A 15355-nucleotide genomic window follows, 5' to 3' on the forward strand; every position below is an offset into this window, starting at 1 on the left:
CCTGCAGTGCGTCACGCTGGGGCTCTTGGATTAACACGTTCTTTTCAAAGGTGTTAAATTCAGACACCGTCACATTTTTTCCTGTCTTGGTAAATCACGTTGCGTGTACTAACTTAACTTCTTTACATTTTCTCCTCCCAGTATTTTACACGCTGAGGCAGAAACGCCTCGTGTTGCATATTCATCAAGGCAAACGTACTATTTGGACAATACGTGTTGTTTTGCTCACATGAAAGACGCAATCCTCACTGCACGCTGTTAGTACATCAGTTGGGCATTTTTTGCTGGTGGTCTCAAGTTTGCACACGTTTTAATACACACAAACGTTCAGTAAATCTGGCCCTAATTGCGTGTTTTGGTTAGAAGAAGAGATGGGACATGAACACCACAGCATCACCAAGCAGCTTCACAAGGTTAGACTTTGTTTGGTTCTTAATGTGCAACTGAGCAGAATGAATACAGTGCCTCCTCTGATGCTGTATCCATTCTATAATACTGTATATCCATGGCCAGATCTCTTCTGTACATGTGCTCCAAATGACATCACTATTCAATCCTGATTTTGCTTTGTTAAAAAAAAAACAAGGACTGAAGAAAGTTTGGTTAGTTGGTCCTAAATAGTAAAACATGGATCCAAATGAATATAATTAACTGGGCCCAGATTGTTGGACTGACCCTCATTGTGAGACACTAAGAAAACCAAAGGTAAGGTGTAGAGACAAATAAAGCAGAACGGACAAAGAATTCCTTTTGAGTTCAATTCTTCAGAGGTTTACTGGCAGGAGAGAAAGTAAGCAAGAGAGACAGGAAGACAGTGGGAGGAAACAAACACACCTAAGGAAACAAAGATAAGAATAGACTTTCTGAGAGAAACTCTTTGGAGATTTGCTGTGAATGCCAAATGTCACCTCTGCATCTCCAAAGCTCTGGTTTGTCCTAGTTTGGTTTGAGATGCAAAATACTGTACAGCACGAACTGCACCGAGCTCATTTTCATGTGGAAAAAAAACCCGTCCTTCTTCCGAGACTGAATGAGAAATTGAACCAGTGATGGGCAGCCTTTTCCATCTGATTAAGTAGCCACGGATTAATTCTGTTTCCCCAAACTCTGCGGTTGATATGATGGACAATTTCAAAAAGACTCATAACTTGAAAATGTGCACTGATTGGAAGCGCTCTCTTGTAAAAGAAACTTTCTCTAGAACTCATCAGTTTTCTTTGGTAAGAATCATCCCAGAGAATCAGAGCTTGGCTCCATTTTAAAGAGTATTAGTATTCAAACTATTTCTTTGAAACACGTGGAGAGCATTAGAGTGAGAATGAAGCCTTTTAGACTGAGACACATATTTGCTGCCCATTTGACATACAATCACCATTTTCTGCTTGCTGACTTTGTTTTTCAGATTGTTTAGAAATAGATCAACCAAAAGAAGGTCCATAAAGCTCAAAGGGGGCATATCGCCTCATTGTGTGGAGCTTCCATCAATACTCCCCTTTATCTGCACACTGGGACAAGGACAGTATTTTAATAAAATGGTCTAATTGAGCTGTAAACATGGTTCAAGTTGATTGTTCAAACACACCACAGACTGAATAATAACGGACAAACAAACAGCCAGCATGTCCTGTGTTTGTAGTCTTCAGGATTGGTTCAATCTTTCAGGTTTGTTATACCTTCCACTCTAGTCCTCTATCCCAGAAATGTGAGAGGAATAAGTGCAAGAGAAAAGAAAGGAATAGAGAAAATAAAGAAGAGACCCTGGAGGTCAGCGTGGAGGGCGATCACAGAGCTCCTCACACCTGAGAGTTTGTGATATAACAAAGTCTTCAGAGGTTTGGATAACAGGTGCCAAATGTCAGATGCTCCATCTCCACAGAGTTGGCCTAGTTTGTCTTGAGATGCAGCTGTATGCTCTGTCATGGAGACGGCAAATAAGCACCACAGAGGGTTCTGACACACACACACACACACACACACACACACACACACACACACACACAGAAATATATGTTCATTCCTCGACACAAGAGCTGTGCACGCCAATGACAGAGATGTGCACACAGCCTTTCAAGGACACACAAGGAATTGAGTTGGGATTGGGTATATGCACGCACACACACACACACACACACACACACACACACACACACACACACACACACACACACACACACACACACACACACAATAAACACTGAGTATAAACACAGAGAATGCACAGTGTGATGCCATACCCAGAGTGAGTAGTGAAAAATAGGACAGCGTGGATCCTCACCACCCTCGGTTGTTGGTGGGGATGACTGTCAAAACTTCCATTCTCTCTGCTCTGCTTTGTGTTCCTCCACCTCTCTTACTACTACTTCTTCTTCTTCTTCTTCTATCTCGACTCTTCACAGTGTTCACTCGCTGCTCCTTACACATCGAGGAATACATTTGATCGTTTGAATTAAACATTTACAGCTTAATGCTTCTCTGTCTTTCTAACTTACATGTAACGGTTTCACAGGCTGGCTTAAAATAAAACACATCCACTAAAGGTTTTTAAAGTTATAATGAGTGGCAAGATTAGAAAGAAAAAAAAAACATTAACTGCTGTCTAACGGATAAACAGTATAATACTACATTTTTAAGGTACGGTTCGCCACCGCACAAAGAACTGCCATTTAGTATTAGAGTGTTTTGGCGACCCTCATATTGGAAGATTTCTTTTAAATGAAACTGCTGGAATAGAGAAAGAACACACAGATTTTTGATTTGTAGTGATTAATAACATCGAGAAAGATATGAACATCGAAGTCTCACTGATTTCACATTTCTTTCCATTTCCCGCTCGTTTCCCTCAACGTTTCTGCATCCCTGTAACACCCTCATCGGGTGTTCGGGACCCTCCCGTTGAAAAACACCGATCTAACACTCATGCATTTGAAGGAAAGAAGTGGTGGATGGTAAAAATTAAAGTTTTTAGAAATAAGCCACATTCTTGAAAAGCAAGGGCAGCATTTTTAACCGAAGTTGCTCCGTACGAATCTACTGTGAGAAAGATCAACTTTTTCTTGAAACTGTTTGATAGCATTCCTTCCTGACTGAACGCAGACCAAAAAACTACATATCCCAAGAGGCAACACTCTGATCTGTATCACTGCACATTTGGTGGTAGAACATTTGAAGTTCAAGAGTTACCGCAGTTCAAACACGTCTGTCCTCCCGCTCGCTCTTTAGGAACAATTTCAACAATTTTCCAAACACAGATTTGACATTCAGTATTTCTAGACTCATTTAAAAGATCTTTAGTGATAGAAAACTTTAAATATTTTACTATTAGAACTTTGAATTATATGGACTGATTTTATGACAACATTTCGGGCTTCTATTGGAATCCCTCCACCAAGTGCTCCATCAGCGACGTCACAAACTAAGAAATATTTTCTTTTTTCTACATTTTGAAAAATAAATTGTGAAATTTATAAAATGCTGAATACTTAATATCAATGTCAGAGATTTAGGGTTAAATTAGTGGTTTGACATATCGAATACAGTGAAAGAAGTTTAAAGAAACATGGTCTTACAGAAATGCATGTGAACAATGATTTTATAACATTAACTCATTAGATTAATTTTCCCTTTAATTTCAAATATCACACAGAAAAGCTGATTACACTGTCAAACCAATAATGCATGAATAATTTAATTAACTTTAAATCAAAGTTGCAAACACAAACAAAAACTGACCGGCAAAATGTCTGCAGTATTTTCACAAAACTAAAAAACAGGCCAGACCTGAGTTTTTCTTTGCATTCAATTTATAGATGTTTTAAAAATAAAACAGCTTTAAGTTTGTGTTCTAAAAAGTGTCAATTTCTGACTGAGGCTTGTTTAGTATTTTTGATCAACAACAAGTGACCTTCATGTAGCAACATAATTCATAAAGTTTTTATTTTTTTGAAATAACAGTATTTATTATATCGATAGGTTTCTATCCTGCCTTTCTCTTTTTAAATTAAGTCTTGAATTCTAATTCTATAAATATACAGACAAGATTTATTTTTACTTAAAAATGCTGTGGATTTAAAAAAAGAAAACTGTACTTGATAAGAAACAAATTAATATATTCAATTGGCTTTTAATCATGGATATGTAAAAAACTCATTCACATAACAAGTAACGTCAAATGTATAAACTGAAAATTCGAGATGATGCTGCTGCCGATTAAATCCCGTCTTCGACTATGGTTGAGGTCTCTCTTCAGAGATCACAGCGAGCCTAAAGTAGTTTGTGAATGTCATGACAACAGACAAGTGTTAGGGTTCTTTTTTTTACCCCTATTACCCAGCATGCACCTTTCTGTTTGACATGAGTGCAGGTCTTTCAGCTGAAACCAGAGTGTCTCAAACGAACATTAAAACTGACCCATTCACCATAATCTCTGCATGGACTCCACATTCACCATGTGGCTTTGTGAAAATCCTGCATTGTGATTGGCCGAGCCGTCCATACAACCATAAAGCTGATTGGCTGAGCTGCTCTACAGGCAGCGTTTTAACTGGTTACTCTCCTTGTGTTGCTTGCATGCAGTTCGTGTGATTTAATATGAGCTTCTGAAAGGAAAACCCACGTTGAAATATTTTATCTTCGACAGCGAGATCTTTTCCTTGGCAACATATGTCAGCCAATGAACATGCCTGAGCTAAAATGAGGTCACATTCCTGTCAACTGACATCACTTCCTGTTATAAGCAGAAGGCTTGGAAGCTGGGCCGTCACAGCATCGACTCAAACCCTGACAAGTCCTGCAGAGACTCTCTCTTTCTCTGCACATCATGAATATGATAGGACGATAAAAGACGAAATGTTTTAAACAAGACGAAGTGATGGTGATGCCTTTAAGGTCAAGACAAGTGAATCACTTTAAATGACACGTACATCACGGGGAAATGAAGCTAAAAGCCGCTGATTACTATAAGTATATTCACCTCTATTTACAAATCATGAGTCATGGCTTTGAAAGATTGTATCAATGCTACGTAAAGGCTCTCGGCCTCTGTTTGTTCTGGCTTGCCTGACTCCAGTAATGCAAACATTTTGTCTTTTTCAATTGTTAACAGTAGTCTGAAAAACAGTGACATTTAAAGGTAAAAAGTAGCTGTAAACTCACTGCGTGGACGACCCCGACAAGTCAGCCGGTGTCTTCGCCAAAGATTCCTGCAGTTTTATTGGTTGGATAGAGGGAGTCTTTGTGCTGTTTTAATGTGTTGAAGCCAGATCCAAACACCTGCAGGGTGAAAGAAAGAGCGGAGATTACATTTCAGATAAACAATCAGAGCAGGTCGATCATGTTGGGTGGAATCAGTTAAGATGCATGGTGACGGGCAGTGTGCGCGGCTAAATGTAAAGACAAACACGACGCTTCCTGCATTTCTTTTCAATTCACAGATATTGTTCTTCAACCCAAACTTCACTGGATTGGACTCGATGATACAGGTCTAAACCTCTCCATGCCCATAATAAATGCTTTAAAAATAATTTCTCTGAAGCTGAGGACTGAAGATGATCTTGGCATGCTCAGGTTATGAAAGGACGTGCCATTGAACAAAGCGAACATGTGGTGTATCTGAGACAAGGTAAGCTGCAAGCTCTTCTTCACTGTACCGACTCTCGGCTCGCTTTTGTTGTGCGCATTGTGCTTCGGCCTTCATCTGCCTTCGTGTTTCTGAGCCTTTCAAAATGAACGGTCATGGGAAACTCAGTAGGCAGCTACAAGACTCTGCGGGGAAACCCAGCCCTGCTGGACCCCCCGAGGACGAGCAGTGTCTCTCTGTCTGAATCTGTTCCATGGCAGGGACTCGTCCCGGGGCAGCAGGTTCATAAGCCCCCCAAGAAAGACGTGTTGCACTAAGTTAGTTTATACTGAGCATGGCGATGATCCATTCCAGTGTTCCATCTTTCTCACTAAGCGATTTCAAAACATAACATTTGTCTGAGTGCAGCGTTCCCTTCAGGCTATAAAATCCCGACACCATTGAGATGATTAAACAATCCCCTCTCCTAAAATGATACATTGTTGCTTTCTGTGTTATGGTCACTGACATTTTGTCGACACAATGGCACACTACGCTTGTGTGCGTGTTTGAATTTACAGAGAGGTTGTGAGGTTTAGTAGTCAGGTAGTAGTGTAAAGGTATTACAAACCCCTACATCTTATGAACCAGAGCCTTGACTCGAAGCACATGATGTTCCCAACATGTGTCGCTGACGTTTTCTCAGCATAAATCAAAGCACCGAAAAGAAGCCTGCGAAGAAGACCTTTGGTGTGTTTAGTTGGTCACGAAACCTCAAACAGTCTGTGTGGCTTTTACCAAATCAGATTTGGAAGCATGTCTAATCACCTTTATATACATCCAACTCAAGTGTAGTACTGCATACACATTCATGTGCGTCATCTCACTGCTATACTGTTTGCAAATGTCATGCAATTATAGCTGCACTTAAGCACTGTACTGCACAACTCCGATGGTCACTTTATTTCCACTTTGTTCAACGTTAAATCTCATAGTCCCCGTTTGTTTTGTTAGACCAGTGTCTTTGTCAACTACATGCACAGTTTATGTTGTTGTTTGGTTCCTGATTGTTGATTGTTGTCGTGCTACCTTTGTTCTGTGAGTGTACCATCAACCTGCCAGACACCAGCCTGTTCAATTTAAAGTTCTTTACTGGCTTCACCAAAGGACTCTCTTCTGACCCATCTGTCTCTCCATCCAACGCAGTATGACATGGTTGTTGCCAAGAGGAACGTCTGAGCTCTCCCAAGATGACAAAGATGATGCGCCTCTTAAAAGTATAGCGAACTGACTGAAGAAGGTCGGACACATAGGGTGTCTCTGTGCTCCGTGACCTTATCAAAGAGAGGCAAACGTTCTTGATTCAGTGACCCTGCTTGTCCAATAACTGAAATCAGAATGTACTTCATTTAAGGTTTGGCGCTGATTCTGTTACTGTGTATTTCATTGTTCTTTTTTGTTTAGCATCTCCGCTAGCTTTTAGTTTTTGTTTGGATATTGATGTAAAACATAAACATTAAAAATAAATGTAACTTTCATCCTTTTGTGAGGAGAGTGTATTCAAAGAAGAACGTTAAATGAAAAAACATCATCCATTAACAATACACTACTTTAATATTTACATCTTCCAACATATAGAGATTAATAACTCAACATTTGTTCTGCTCTTCCAACAACAATACAATTTGGTCTTAATGACATTTATAATTTCATTTATTTGCTGTGAATTTGACATAAGACAGAATGCGATGGAAACCATTCATACAATTAAAGAGAATTTAGTGTGTACAGAATAAATGAATCAGGATTATTCTTAGTTGGTAAAATATTTTGTTTCGTAATGTGTTTACTTTTGCGGGTGACATATGGGCACATATTTTATTTATTTCATAAAACATTGTTCGTACTTCTTTTCTACAAAATTAACCAAATATATGTACAATTAACTTTTCTTTTTTTATATAAATATTTGTGACATTTTTTTTTAAATCAGTAAATAAAAGTAGGCTTCAGCTCGGCTTCCAGATGACATTAAAAAAAATTTAAAAAAAATTTAACCAGTAAAACACTTTTTTCTCGGATGATTCTTTGTTTTGCTTTGAGATATGAATAAACGTGTTCAGTGAGAACTAAAAGGCCTCGCTGCCGTCTCTGACAGCTTTAATTAAGTCTGAACATGAAGAACGGCCGAGCCTTCGTGGATCTGTGAAGACGTTCTGATCGGAGTCACGTCACTTGACATCGTCCTAAAACTTCACGTCACGTTCTTGTCCAGTGTTAAGGCGAGATTTGCTTTTCTCAGGGTAATCTATCCACCTCAGGAGTTCCACAGTTTGACCCCTTACACAGCCAGCCAGTGTCTCTCTGACAAATCTAATTTCATGCCACCGCCTCTCTGCAGTCAGCCATTTTGTATCACGGAGGCAAAGACCCTCGTTGTTCTGCAGCTCTTCTTTAGTCTGATGTTATTCCACGGCCTCCACTCACTCTGCGGGGGGCTCATTGTGTCCCACTCACCAACTGAAGTGTGAGCCATTGACCCGTACAGCCTTTTAATGTCCCCCTGTCTGACCCTATTCCACGCCGTCTTGTCTCCCACCAGGTCGCCATTTTTTGCCTCAAACGGAGGCGGAGAAGCAGCTGAATCCTCATTATCATTTACTTTATTACTTTTCTCATTCAGCGGCATCGCAGAGCTATTCATAGCAAAGCAATTTGGATCTGAGTGTCCAGCTGAAGCAAGAGAGGGATTCATATCTCCCCCCCGGCCCAAATGAATAGTAACGAAAGACCAAAATGTAAAATAAATAGACATGATTCCAACCTGTTACTCTCTAAAACAAGTAATGAAAATAAAAACATGACGGAAACATTGTACTTTTTTTTTTTTAAAGATTCAGAAGCACAAAAATCTGTACAGTATAACATTGTTTAATTCATGAATATTGTTTGATACAAGCGTTGTTATAATGACAGGACTTTAAACTCAGAATCAACAACATTGAAACCATGGCAACAAAAACTAGAACAACTAGGCACCTTAGATCCTTTCTTGTTTTTATATTTAGCAAAGACTGCAAACAAACTGTTGAAATTACACGACTAAACATGGCTTTGTTTTCATTCTGAAAAAGTTGCCAATGCTTGAGTTATTTAGAAGGGGTGGAGGAGGTTGGCAGAATTATTGCAGATCTAATTCTTTTCTTCCACATTACACATTTTTAGATAGTGTTTTTTTTTTTAAAGCGATAAGAAAAATAAAAGATTGTATCCCTTAAAAAATGTGTTTTCAAAGGGTTTTAGAGGAGGGACATGTTAGAGCCCCCACCTCATCGTCATGGTGGATAATTGCACATCCACAGTCAACAACTTACAAACAGCAGTGACAAGAAAAAGCAAAAACAGCTTTGAAATATGTCAATCATGAAATATGTGACATTATCAATGTCAGGGTTGGCTGTGGTGGAAGGGCCCAATTTCATATAATCCTTTAAAGAGGACGAGCGATCCTGGGGACGCCCCTGTAGGTGTACAAAACAGCTGTGTGGGGTCACCTTAACACCACCTAAAGATCCAGACTATTCAGTTAGAAGGAGGACATACTGGCTGCTGTATTGTTGTCAACAAAGCATGTTTCCTTCATGTCTGATGATGGACTAAAGCCACTTTATAAGTTCATTAGGTAGATATCTTACACATTGTCCAAATCTTATCTTGACTACTTCTTTCTATCTTGACTAGGATTTTTCTTTGGAGAATACTTGCAAGGATCCAAGGTCGGATCAGTTCAGAGATAAAAAAAAGAGGAGAATTGAGTAGAAAGTGAGTGAAAACAGTGAAGTCTTGATCAGAAAACCTGTTTGAATACTTCCACTGACACAGGTGTGTAGTACAGATGTGTTTGAGTACTAAAACACTGACACACACGGCTGTGGAGATCATGGTCCTATTCATGTCTGCCTCACTACCGAGCTTCATCTTGCTGCAGTTTTTTTGACCGAGCATTCAAATGGAATTTAACCAAATTTAGCTTCAAGAGAAAAATCCATCCAAAGAGGGGCTGAAATCGGAAACCCATTGAAAATCCTACCAAGGCACAGATCATTGACACAGTTACATAACTGTTCAAATCTCAGGGTTGCGTGAGGCTGTCTTGGAAAGGGCCTACCACAGCAACTTTACCCCCACCTCAACAACATGATGGAAAATTACAACCCTTCCAGTAAACAACAAAGTAAAAACTGGAAATCCAGAGAAAAAAAAGTGAACAGAATTTTCAAAAATAGCTTAAAGACAACGTCAAGGTGCGACTTTGGAACGTCGCCAATGAAATCCTGAATAAACAATAACTGAAAGCATTGGTTCCCAAGCTGCAGTCGCAGATCTCTGGGGGATCGTAAGATCTGCTCCGAGGTTGTCAAGATTAGATTTTGTCCTGGGTGTGTGTGTGTGTGTGTGTGTGTGTGTGTGTGGGGGGGGGGGGGGGGTTCTTTCATAAAACTCTTATTAGGAACTTAAAGTTCAAACATAAGGCTCAGCATCTATAAATCTAATGTATAACCCATTGTAATGCATCATATTGTTTTGTAAGCATGTGAGGAGTAAAAGAAACCCCTCTGAAACGACACAGTGAAATATAGATTCAGTAGATATCGACCATGGTGGATCGAGGGATGGATTAAAGGAAGGGAAGATGGAGCGATGAAACACAGGTGAGATGAGGTGAGGAAATCACACACACACACACACACACACACACACAGGAGAACTGTAAAGAAAGTTTTCTGTGTGCGTTACACGTGTGCTTGCTCAGTGTGTTTAGTGTCTGTGAGTCTAAGACCACCTGCCAGTTTAAGGCAGGGCCAGGGGTGCTGTGTAGTAGGTGGCTGCTGGTGTGGGTGCGTAGACAAACATACGTGCACACACACACACACACACACACACACACACACACACACACACACAGAAACACACACACACAGACCCCCTGCCAGTGCAGAAGGGGCTGAAGCAGCCTCTGTGCCGGTTGATAAGCAATAGCAAACACTGCTCCCAACAGGGAAGTAGTGTTTCCAAAAGAAAAACACACTCCTAATTTGTGCGTGCTCTGCCTGGACTCGGAGTCTGTTAGCAGCAGGGAGGCACACATACCTCCAGACTGAACACCACATTCTTACATGGAGCCCAAACTGTACTTTTATTGAAAGAAAGAAATAAAAAAAACAGTGTGGCCCTTTGGCTTTCAGAGAACATGTTTGTTATATAATGTAGTGATTTATATGTTTGAACTGTGACAGAAGAAAATAAATATAGTAGAGTTATACCTCTTCCATCCTTCAAACATGAGCCTATTTTACACACCTGCTGAAAATGTCTAGATATCTGGGACCGCTTCGGAGATTCTCCTGACCTGCCTGTTCACGTATATATGCATCTCACAGAGGGAAACTATCCCACTATCAGAATCACACTATCAACAAAAGAGCAGAGAACAACACCTCCCTCCAGGCATCGAGGCAATATACAGATACAGCCCCCCAAAATAATCCCACCATTCCCTACTTCGTACCTTGACCGGGGCAAGCACGGTCAGAACCACTTTGTCAAAATGATTTTTTTTCTCCATATTTAGCAGTATGGCACAGTGAGGGATCTCCCTGCCCTTTCACATGCTTACGTGGAAAGCATTAGGCAGGAACAGCACACATTCCTGACCTTCCCATGGATACAAGGAAAGCTTAAAGGCAGTAAGATAAACAGATGCATCATGCATCGGGGGAGCAGGGAGAGAGAGAGAGGCATAGCACTTTAAATAAGGCGGCATAAGAACTATTTGGCCAATAGGATGCTTTCAGCTGATCAGCCTGATGAGGCTCTGGTAGGATAATAGAGCGCGACTCTGTGACCTGCCTGAACTAATGAGAGGCTCCATATTTTGACCTTTTTTGTGGTGAAATTTCAACTGTACTCTCAAAAGTTTGTCCCCAGTTTTGAAATTGGACAGTGCATCTCAGTATCACAGCATTAATGTATTTATATTTTTTTCTTACACCGCGTAACAAATACTGGAACTCTATCTTAATGTAATTTCATTCCAAAATGTTTGGCTTATTTCTTAAAGCTGAAAGTTTGAAAAGCTTAGTTCTCTACACTTTTTAACAAAAAAGAAATAGACCCTCCATGAAGGCAGATCAGTCTCAAGGGCAAATAAAGGATAAAAGACTAAAACATAAAAACTCACATTGATTTCCTTCACAAATTTTAATCAAAAGTCAACCAATCCAGTGTAAAAAAATGGAAGGTGTCCCATTTGGTTTTACATACATTTGGATAATTGGGGGTTTGGTTTAGTTTAGTCAGAAGAGGATCAAGGCGCACTTCAGACCACTTCTGTTTGTCTGTTTCTAGATGGATCTAAAGTTAGGTGGCGACCGCCATCATTGGGCTTCATATCACCCCTTTAAAAATCAATGGGTGATGTTCCTGAAACTATGTCCAGTTCACAGTTGAATAGCACAACATAAACAATACTTAACCCTAATAAAACCAGTTAAGTAGAAGTGCACAGATGTGCTTGTTTGAAAGTGAGATATCTTAGTGAAGATATAGGTCACGTTTATATTTGTTCTTTTCGTGCGACCAGATTAATTGCCTTTCTGCTGACTTAACTCTGAGGACACATTTCAACTCATTAACTCTCGATATAGTTCTCAAACCAAGAGAATTTGTGTGAGCCTGTTTACAGATTTGGAATATTTATGAGACGCCTCTGAAAAACAAATCAGCCTTCTTCACTGCAAGGACTCCCAGACCTTCATTTACTTTTAGTCACAATTACAGCATTGTGGACCTCTAGCAAACATCCTCTTCAAGTTATTTATCAAGTGAATAATAATTTTAGTCCCAAATGTTACTTGGGATTGGCCTTGATACCCCAGAACACACAATAGCTCTTGTTTCACATTTTCATCTTCAGAAGGCATTTTTAATTAAAGTGAAATATGAAGTGGAGAGCACTGCCTCTGGGTTTTCTTTTTTTAAACGCAGATCTGACTGAAGTTTGTAACTCTGAAGTTTTACAACAGATTTTAGACCTTTGAGCTCTGGAACAGAACTGAGACCACCCTGCAAAACTTGCGTGTTGTGTTTTAATTTCTTGGTATCCATATAATCTGATCAAGCTAACTAAACACAAGAATAGATGTTGATAAGTTCAACGTTGGGTCAGTGAAATGATGATTAGGGAAAGGTAAATAAAATGTAATCATGTCTTCAAATATAAGGTCTTGTAAAAGAAAACATCACTTCTCAAGTAACGGACTCGACATAGAAATGTAAAATCTCGAGCCATTGGTCTGAAGTGTTCAGGTGTCCATACATCTGTAGTCCGAGCTGTATTGACCAATTACACATCAGCAGGCTTTGTTGCTGGCTCTTTGGCGTTATTGTAGTGTGATTTTTGTGTTTTTATGAACAGATATCAACACTAGGGCAAAACAAGTTGAGCTACAAATCTGTTTGATGTAATGTCTTAAAAGCTGACCACCTTTGGATTTCCCGACTACCTGAAACGCCAAACAGATCAATGCAAACTTCCTTCAGCATTTAAACGTCGTTTTCTCCTCCTCTTGAGGACAGGTCAGCCAAAGCTTCACTTCTGACTTTTTACAAATCTGTATCATGATGCTGTTTTTCTCTTAATTGCAAGTAAATGACGAGAAAATACATTTGTATGGATGGACTTTGCTGAGTTTATGAACCTAGCGTAAACTCCGAACAGAAAAGCAAGTTTGCCTGGAAGACCTCTAAATGTTGCTTTCACCAAAATTACATAGAAATCTGCATCAGAGGCATATATCATCTATGAGCAATGACGGGACAGTGGCTGCTGGAAGATGCTGAAATTGCTTTTGAAGCAATAAAAGTTCAGTTCTCTTGGATTCCCACTCAAGAAAGGTTTTGATATCAGTAAAGTGTTCAAGGCTTTTAAGACTGATATCATACCTACAGAAACGAGTGCTTCCCATCCCTGGATGTAACAAGGGTTAACAGAATCCTGTTATGAACTGGCAGTTTAAAAGGGCCTACAGCTCAACAGTCACTATGCTACTTGATAAATGTCTTCAAAGAGTAAGTTAATTATTGTGACGTTCTCTGTGGTTTTATTCATTTTCAATCGCTCAGCATGTCTGAGTCAACATTTAGAAATACAAGCTGCACGAAATAAACAGTCCTCATCCTAAATCTGACAATTTGGCATAAATACTCTTGAAGGAAAGTCAGAGAGACAAACCCAGAGAGACTGAAGAATATGAAGTCATGACACCCCACCCTCCCTTGTTAACTAAAACCAAACCGACATCCTCCTATCTATCCTTCTCTTCATTCCTTACCAATAAGGTGATGTATTAGTTGTTAGCTGTTCCCTATCTGCTCATTAGGGATTTGGGGCTAACTCATGTTAGCTCTGTTTGCTTTGGCGTGAGCGGCGCTGATGGGAGGCCACAGTTCTGCTCACACAGGGAATGAATTCACAAACATACACAATGTTTAATTGGATATCAGATTACTGCGGGGGCAAAATGGAGGCTTTATCTCCATCATGTTCTCCTGTACAAACACTTTGTCGTCACATGGTCCTTATCACCAACTGTCCCAGTTAATCAGAAGGTCATAACACATCATTAAAATGCTGTCAAGAACAATCCAACGCAGTGCTAAAGCCAGAGCGCCGTCTCCCTCACACTGCAGATATGTCCAGTTTGGATCAGCCTAATTTAAACAAACCTCTTTTTGGTAAATGATCCTCCTCTTGGGCAAACATGAGGTTGGACGGAGGGAACGGAAAATGAGAAGGGAGGGAGTAGGAATGGAATACAACAAGAAAGGAAGAAAGGAAGAAAAGTGTGAGGGAAAGACAAATAAATCTTGCGAGAAGGAACGCGGGGCAGATTGAAACAAATGGAGCAGAATGCGAGCTGGGAGGCTCTAATTCTCCCACGTCTGTGCCTCACTCACACACCTGGTAGCAATTTAAAAGTAACCTTATTACCCACAACTCTCTTTCTTACACGCATACACACATATAGACACACACACACACACACAGCCTATTAGCCAGGATAACAAGGCCTATTTATGACCAGCATCACACTTACTCCATTTCACTTTAATAACTAGATGTATTCTACAGCAAATTGGTCATGTCAGAGGTACACACACATGCACACACAAATACACGTTCACATGCACTCACACAAGCTAATACAACTGAAGGCATACACACACACACAGACACCCACACAGCGAGCTGCATAAATATCTTACATGTCAGAGTTAAGCACGACTGCAAATAAACACGTTTGTAACATGTTAGGGATTGTTAGTGTTAACAAGTGTTAAAGTGTTAAATAGGAGAAGGTCTGAAAGAAAAAAAAGGCCTTGTATAGAAAATTAAAGTAATGTTTGTCCGTCAATCACCTATTACTGTAACATTGAATGTGGAAGTAATGCAATTAATACCTATTTGTTCATCTACCAGCGTGACTTATAGTCTGGATTTTATGGTAGCTTATTGTGTTAGCTTGAGAACAACTCAGTAAGGATAAGGACAAACTTTATTGATCCCCTATGGGGGAAATTTGGGTGTGACAGCAGCTTAAAAACAGGGAACAGGAAAGACAGTACCGGTATACACAGCTGTAGTGCAATGACTGCAGATAAATAAACAGGCAGTGCTGTCAAACAGTTACTTGTTTCTTTTCATTTAGTTACATACGATAAATTTGATTTATTGATTTC

This window comes from Symphodus melops, assembly GCF_947650265.1.
Source record: "Symphodus melops genome assembly, chromosome: 2".
Classification (NCBI taxonomy): Eukaryota; Metazoa; Chordata; class Actinopteri; order Labriformes; family Labridae; genus Symphodus; species Symphodus melops.